Source organism: Coccinella septempunctata, chromosome 8 (genome assembly GCF_907165205.1).
Source record: "Coccinella septempunctata chromosome 8, icCocSept1.1, whole genome shotgun sequence".
NCBI classification, from domain to species: Eukaryota; Metazoa; Arthropoda; class Insecta; order Coleoptera; family Coccinellidae; genus Coccinella; species Coccinella septempunctata.
In genome coordinates, this window is record NC_058196.1 from 2,845,553 (window position 1) to 2,854,969 (window position 9,417).

Below are 9,417 nucleotides of genomic sequence, written 5' to 3' on the forward strand. Positions count from 1 at the left end.
TATATATATATATATATATATATATATATATATATATATATATATATATATATATATATATATATAGGCCCGGTTCTCTCAGGCACCAACCCCGTTAAAGGGTGATTGAAAAAAAAATATATATATATATATATATATATATATATATATATATATATATATATATATATATATATATATGTTAGAATTAAATAAAACACGTGGTTGGTACTTTTTATTCACAAAGTAAGATGGCGGTCGGTTATCTAGCACGTGGAGGTGCTCTAACACAGGGTCAGGTACAAAGCGTATCGCCCGACCAGATAGTTCAAGTAATAGTCTATTCGGCCTGTGCCAAAGAGAGAGCAGGTAACATTGGAGCACAGAGTTCACAGAGCATAGGTTCTATACTCTTATTCTTCCTTCGACATTCGTCGTCGGACATTATCAGTATATTTTAAGGGGGGTCAAATTAACATTTGCTAACACGGCCATACTGACCACTGAAACGTCCTCGTTTCACTTACTAGGCATAAACAATATCTTAATATCAAACAACATTGTTAAAGGGTGCTTGTAAACATAAAACAGTTGAATCTTTGTGTACATGGCTCTGTTTGATGCGCTGGCTCGCGCTGCGGCATTATTATAGGTGGAAAAAAGAGCCAAGCGAGAAAAAAACCACCACCGCTTACTGTTTACAGATCAGGTCAGCAAAACACTTGGAATTTCAAAAGTTGATAAAATTGTCGTTTACAACATATACACTGTTAAATTAGGTTTGTGACATTGCACATAAGTTAGCCTCTACTAGGGACTCCCGTCCGGGCCTTACTTGTCAATTGCACAGAAGTTAGCCTCACTAGCGACCTCCCGTCTAGGCCTTACTTGTCAATATCACAACTGTGAAATTGCACAGAGGTTAGCCTCAACTAGGGACTCCCGTCCGGACCTTACTTCTCAATTGCACAGAGTTAGCCTCACTAGCGACATCCCGTCTGGGCCTTACTTGTCAATATCAATACTGTAAAATTACACAGAAGTTAGCCTCTACTAGGGACTCCCGTCCGGACCTTACTTGTCAATTGCACAGAAGTTAGCCTCACTAGCGACCTCCCGTCTAGGCCTTACTTGTCAATATCACAACTGTGAAATTGAACAGAGGTTAGCCTCAACTAGGGACTCCCGTCCGGACCTTACTTCTCAATTGCACAGAGTAAGGGGCACTAGCGACATCCCGTCTGGGCCTTACTTGTCAATTTTACATATTCGTATTTAAAGTACCGAAAACTTATCATGGAATTTCCAATTTCAAGTGCTTTGGAAAACATTCAACATAAAATGATCATGAGACAATACAATGGATCATAACATAACAATAAGAATCTCATAAGGAACAGTATAGAACATAAAATCTGATGGACATGAGAATATTTCACTTCATCATGGCGCATCATTGAAACTAGCACTCACTCATCACTATTTGCTTTTTTTAGGCCAAGATCTCATTGGTTCTATTTTGGACTCCTACTCTTCTCAAGGCATATAGATCGTTTGGTAGGACTGCTTGCACTTCGAAAGGTCCAATAAATGTTGGCTTCAGTTTTTCTTCATTCGATAGATGTCACCTTCATGGAAATTTTCTGATTAACATCAATCGGTAACCTAACCTGATGTTCGAGACCTGCCAGCGTTATACTATACTCCTGGATTGCTCAACGGGAACATTTTACATTCTTGAGAGCGCTTGTCTTGTGTAAATCTTCATAAGAATTCACGTACGAAACAGATCAACCTTTTGCAATTGGTTTTGATTTTCCTGAAACATAACAAAGCGCCAGTATCTTATTTTCACTAGGTATGTTTCGACTAAGTTAGTCGACATGCTTGAAAATTTTTGTTATTTGACAATATTCGATTTATTCAATACTTTACTAATCGCTCGTCCAATCCTGACAAGTCTAGATTCTAATCTAATGTGCTAATCGATTGTTACGAACACTGGATAACTAGAGTTTGACTGAACTTGTTTCTCTCTTTTTCTTAACAAAATAAAAATCTGCAGTATGTCCCTTTCTATCACAGAAATTACATTCAAGACTGGAATTTTCAGGATTAGAATTAAAACAACGTTTCTTTACAATAATCTAACTTTCTTTGCCTAAATTTTTCACAGTTCCTACAATTCCCATGAAAGGTTTTGTCTGATTCTGTTTTCAGTAGCTGCTTCATTTTTCTAGTTTTCTACTATTATCCACTAATATGGAGCGTCGGAATCCTATGAAGAAGGCAATTTCAGCTGCTGCATTTTATTCTTAGGTTCTTGCAATAATACTCTATTCTTAACTTCTACATTAGTGATATCATGTGCTATCAAGCTCAACACTATTTCCCACGGAAACTTTTCACAAAGTTTCCTGATCGAATTCAACTTGGCATGAGCATACTCTACTAACGAACTAAAATTTGCACTACTTATCAACATGCTAGCTTTAAGCCTCGTGGCCTGAGTTCCTTTCTCAGGGAACGCTATCTCTAAATTCCTAGAAAATGTTGACCAATTTCTAACTATCGGTTTCCAATTTTGATAAATTTTGGCTGCACGGCCTTTCAGAGCTTGCCCACAACAGTATCAGACGTACCTGTTTACGAATTTAATTTGATCAACTTCCTCAATCCACTCCTTGGTTGAAAAGGATGTATCGTCGGGGTCAAACTGGGCTAACGATAATTATGCGGTCACCACGTGGTCGGTGTCGTTCCTTAAACTAAACATGTTGGCTAGCAACTCCATCATCTTCATTTGAAGTTGGGCCTGGTTCTCCATTATCCGCATTACCGAAATGGCTTCACTTTCTTCGGGAGCTTTGTTGAGATTTTGCTGGTCCATTTTTTCGTATTCTTGTAGATTCTCACAAAACACAAACGATTTTCACTCACAAAATAGGATCCTCAATTTCTTTTCTCGAAAGAAGAAATTTAATCCCACTTCTGATGTTAGAATTAAATAAAACACGTGGTTGGTACTTTTTATTCACAAAGTAAGATGGCGGTCGGTTATCTAGCACGTGGAGGTGCTCTAACACAGGGTCAGGTACAAAGCGTATCGCCCGACCAGATAGTTCAAGTAATAGTCTATTCGGCCTGTGCCAAAGAGAGAGCAGGTAACATTGGAGCACAGAGTTCACAGAGCATAGGTTCTATACTCTTATTCTTCCTTCGACATTCGTCGTCGGACATTATCAGTATATTTTAAGGGGGGTCAAATTAACATTTGCTAACATATATATATATATATATATATATATATATATATATAGTTATAAAGTGTTAATACCACCTCCAAAATAGTAACTCGTTTAACGCTCTCACCTCATATATATCGATGTCACCTCCGAAATCGGAGGTGACAACGTTTTGCCTTGTTTTTTAGCTTGTTAGATTCAGGAGGCTTCAGGGACCAACATATCAAAAAATCGTTTTGAGGTCACAACGCACCCCCTTTATGTACTGAACAATCTTTTAGTTCGAGTGTATATCACTGGCGCTAGTGTGCTGAGCTGTATATCGGAGAATTGCTATGAAAGACTCTTTGCTCGTTAGCACCTCCGAAAATGGCAACGTTGTACTGTGCAAGCAGATGTAGACAGGCCGAATATCAGTATACGGAGGAATTAAGTAGAGAGAGGCGCAGCGCGTTTTCTCCTCCATTATTGCAAGCCAGGCGGCATATCTCAACGATTTTTTATCGCATTCCTCTGTAGGGGAAAGAATCACGTGAAAGAGAACCAATTTTGGCTCTCTCGAATGTGATTATGACTGTTTATATTTCATCGTGCGTATATCTATGCATCCGTTGAACTTCTTTCATCTCAAGCTAACACTATAATTCTGAATTTGGCGAACTATTTCATTACCTATCTGAAAACGAATCGATTTGAGTTTTGTCCATAATGATATTTCTTCTCTCTATGGAAATGATCCATATAGATAATACTACCTATTAGTATAACGAATAATCAGTATTGTTACATTGCATATAATAAAATAACCTGTTCAGAGAAAAACATTTTTTGGATAAGAAAATTCAGATGTTAATGGTGATGAATATTCAAGGACAATGAGCCAATCCGAAAATTTTCATTTCAAAATCAGGAGAAATAAATGCTACAAATTTCACAATATCACAGAAATGAACAACGTCGGCTAAACCGAATGTTGGACATTGTGTTATTTCAAATGGAACGCTCTTTATATTTTTCTTGAATCAGATTTCTCAATGATTTTGAGGAATCCTTTGCTCAGAAACATCTCTTTTATTATCGATTATGTTTAAATATTGGATTTTCCCGAAAATTTGAAGAGCTTGTACCATCTCTCTGGATTAAATATTTCAGTGATGTATCATAAAGAAAATTACCAATTATATCGAAACAAGTAAGATTTTATGAAGAATTCGCCAAAACAGATTTGCATTTTTCGATTGATCATACAGGGTGTAGGGGAAAAAATAAACAATATTGAAGTCTTTGGAAGGCCTCGAGTCAACATATTTTGAAATTGCAACCATATTTTTGTCAAGATATAATGAATCTTCAAAATGAAGTTAATAATATAGATACATACTCGGATACATATGATTGAGATACAGATGATTGATTAACTTCTACTATCTAAAATAAAAAGGTACATAGATAAAATATAGCTATATTCAGTAAACAAATGCGAAGGAATAAGGGAGATGATTCCTTAATGAAAATAAGCGGGGGTATTTCCTGTAAATTTTCCAAATCGACAGCCCTTCCAAGATACAGCCTTTGGAAGGCGATGACGAGTTTACAGTTTTTAATTTTTTTTACAGGTTCTAAAAAACACTGAGTCATAAAACTATACATATTATGAAGCACTGAGTAGATTGTTACCAGTTTCAACTTCGGCAAGCTCGTAGTTTAGGCGGTAAATTGCTATCGATTTTTTCAATGTGTCTCTCCCATAAATTCAAAAATTTCTGTGAAAATGTTGAAATTTGAGTTATTATGCTATTGTCATAGAAGTATACGAAACTAGCAGGTCGGGGGATCCAAGATTTCGGGCCGATTCACCTCAAAAAAACATAATAAAATGAATTTCGTGAATACCTACCGAGGCTGAAAACCACTATTCTCCGCTATGAAAAATTAGTATTATTCCAATAATATACCGACTTAATGAATGCTACGTTGCTATTACTATAAGGCCCGGTTGTTCAGTTCAGGATGAGGCCGAGATTTAAGATGATCCTAGATTGATCTGACAGAACTGAACTGAAATGTCAAAATCAATCTAGGATAAACTTTAATCCCGAACTGAACAACTGCTATACATGTAGAGTTTCGGATTTTGCGAGAATCTACTACTTTTTCTTCAAAACAACAACTCTACGCTGAAGGAAATGTGATTGACTGTTAGCGACGCGGAATATCAACCATCTAAATTCTGTAGTCCATACAAATTTTTTTGAACTCTCATCATACTATATAGCAGTCGGATACTGAAATCCGTCATTTGTCAAAATGAGTTGTCAGTTCATAGACTGACCAACATTTTCGAAAGCTATTGATTAAGATGTCTAAAACTCTGGTGTATTCACTGATTCGATATTGTTTTTAATTTCGTGGGGATATCGGACCAGTTTCGTTTTTCCCACTGTAGGTAGCGCTGTTTAGAATTTGACAGAGCATTGTCAATTGATATTTGAAAATAATTTGAATACTTTCCTACGACTAACGAATATGTTGTATTTATAAGCGATTATTGGTGTGTGAAAATGTATTAATTTCGAGAAAGGGGTGTAGAACATTCATTTATCCAACATGTCGTTCAGTAAGTTTAGGTTTCTGTATGGACAATCAAGAACTTCAGCTAATAATTCGGTGTTGTTGGAATTTGAGGCAGAAAAAATCAGATGAACGAACATTCGGGAAGGATATAGCTAAGTTTTATGGCAACTTCAGCAATGTTTCAAAGAAACTGTATTGGAAATACGTAATGTGTGGATTGTGGACATGTATTGAGAATCAGAAATTGATTAATCTATTCGAGTTTCTTCTTCAAATATTCTTCCTGAATAGATATAGTGAAAATTACCTTTCCATCAACTGAATATATTGGATATTTGACCAATCAATTGTGTTTTATTAAAATCATATTGAATTACCCCCTCACGAATTCAAGTTGTCAAACGGAAATTATCTTGAAGAAGAACAGTAAATACTCCTTTGAACCCTTATTCGGTAGTGTTGAAATGTTGACAAATTTGTTTTTACAACGAAAATTGAACTGTAAATCACAAATATGTCAAAATGGGCCAGTTCATATTTTGCACTCGTTGATCGATATTCGATATCAACGCAAAACAAAATAAAACGAGAGAGTATCTTGGACTTCCTTTGATAGAACAAGGATAAAACGAAGCAAATGACATGGTGGCGCCGCCACGAAACTGATCCCATATCCCCGATTTTCTGAAATGTTGATGCTTGCAAAAAGTGACAAGTGCACACACCAGTGTTTTAGACATCTTACTATTGATCTATTAATTAAATCGTTCTATAATTGGTCCTAAATTGACAGTCGTATTGTGAAAAACAATATGCAGCGGATTATCTAAACACGAAATGAATTCTGAAATGTTTCGGATCATAAGGTTAATTGAATAAGTATCTTGTTCGTATCATTTGTTGAACTTCATTATTCTAAATATTCTTCAATGAATGAAAATATAATATCTACACACATAATGTTTTGATTTATTCGTCATCAAATCATTAAATAAATCGTTTCTCGAAAAGTTTCGAGTCTGAGGCAAATATAATATTGAATTATTTACATCATTATTTGTCGAACTTCAAAGTTCTGAATGAATTAAAATCTAAACTTGACAATATACGAGACAGTTTTCGCAAGACTTTCAATGAAATCTGAAAATTTTTATCATTCTGGAGCATTCTGGACATCAATAATTCTCGAATCATCCATGGCATAAATTCAATTTTATGCAATATAACACGCAAAACGAAATGTTACTCGAACTCATTTTGAGCAGTTCTTTCCTAAAAAGCTCGAATCAGGTAGAAAAGTTTGAACCCTTCGTATCAGCATTAACACGTGTTTTGCAGTAAACAGATGCCGATTTCATTTTCAACGGGCAATGTAACCAGGGTCGGGGGGATGAACCAGAGTCTCTGGATGAACGTTTCTCACAACAAGAAGAATTTGAATTTTCATATGAGGGTGAGGGCATTTGTTTCAAAATTTTCAGAGTACAAGGAGTATACAGGGTGTTTCACGAGTAAACAGACAAATGAAAACCGTGAATAGAGGGCATTGCGCTGAGTTCAAAATCACCCCATATACAGGGTGTCCCAAAACTAGTGAATCAAACGTCACACCACGATAGAGTAAACCAAATATTATCGAATCCCACTAACATTAGTTCAACGAAAACGTACCGTTTCCAAAATAATCAGAATTTTATTAAAATACCTAAAGTTTCCGATTTTCGAACTATTTTTCTTAATAACAGGGCCAGTTTGTGAAGAAGGATATCAATTTTAAATTATATTGAACTAAGATTATTGTTTTATCTCCCCTAATTGAAATTATTTTAAGTAGTTAATCGATAACCATAACCTAAGTCTCGACCTAAGTTGATGTTAATTGAAACAATTGTTTTTTCTACATGATTTTTAATACTCAGATTAAACAGGGGTGATAATATGGGAGAAAAACGATCTCCTTAATCACAAATTTGCCTTGTAGTTGAAAAAATAGTTCGCAAATCAGCAACTTTAGGTTAGGTTTTCTCAGAAACCGTACATTTTCGCTCAACTAATGTTGGTGTCATTCGATAGTATTTGATCTACTCTATCGTGGTGTGACGTTTGTTTCGATAGTTTTGGGGCACCCTATATATAGGTTTCTTCAGTGTTTTTTGAAATTTCTCGAATTTCCGTTCGGCTATAACTCCTGAAATTCTCTATCAAGTCGACTGAAAATTTATATTTAGCCTTGAGTTGTTAATTTCATTGAAACAGAGCATTTAAATTCGACAAAAATCAGGACCGGGCTCAGTGAGGCTTTACTTAACTTCAAACTCATAAAAACACCGTGTATGTAGTTTTTTAATAATAATTAAAACTTTTTTGTTATCTGCATTATTATTGTTTCAAAATGAATTGATTTTTGGGTTGCCCTACCTGTTGATCATGTTCTAGAAAAAATTGTTTTGGTCAGACGCCTCTAAGGAATAGAGCACTTCATGAAAAATAGAAATTCTTAATTGATTTTTTTCAAAGAAATGAAATGAATGTGTTCAACAATTATACCATATTCGGTCTTCAAAATAGTCATACACAATGATGAAATGTTTCAAAATTGATAATGCACAAATATGGATGGAAGAACTACGCTATCTTGAAACTAAATATTAAAACTTGATCTTCAGAATTAATCTATTTTTCTATGGACAACTAGTTGTGTGAATGAAAACAAAGAAAGAAATCGCGGGGTGTCAGATCTGGAGATCTAGCAGTCCAATGTTGGGGTCCTACCCTTCAAATGAAATGACCTGAAATACTGATAAATACTTTTGCTGGTGCATGAATATCATCAATGTTTCAATAACAAATAAGACCAGACCAATCCATAGATTTCCATAGATCCAATAATGAATATAACGGAATAAGTGAAGAATTCGAAAGTGCATTTATCATACTTATTCGAAGTGCCAATCATTACCTTCACTAAAAGACCAAATGAGGTGAAAATCAATTCGGAAAATTACTTCAGGTCCACGTTGTCCATAAAAAGCGATTCATTCGGAAGATATCAAGTTATAATTATTATTTTCATGATAGCGTAGTTTTTTATTGCTATTTTTGTTCATTATCAATAATAAAGCTTATTATCACTGTGAATGATTTATCTGAATAACCAGATATGCTAAAATATCAAAAACGAAAAAATTCAGTTGAACATTTCCAATTCCATTTTTAGATTTCCACATCTGATTGGCGATCATATTCATACCATTAATTATTGTGAAGTTAAAGTCAATATGCAGCGCTGTTTTTTCTAGAGGCATTTCACCACCAAATAATTATTCATTAAAAATTATCCACTGATAAAGCATACCAAAATTTCATTGATTTTGGGAAAATCTATGCAGATACCTGAAAAATTCAAAATTATGACGAAAAAAACTACAAACAGAGTGTTTTGCATGAGTTTAAGTTTGAATATAGCCTCAATGAGTCCGGTCCTGTGTTCGTCAACTTTTAATGTTCCGTTTTATTGAAACTTACAAGCTTAAGCGGATAATGAGTTTTTAGCCGAATACAACTGAATTATTTGGAGTTATAGCTGAACGAAAATTCGGGAAATTTGAATAAACTCCTC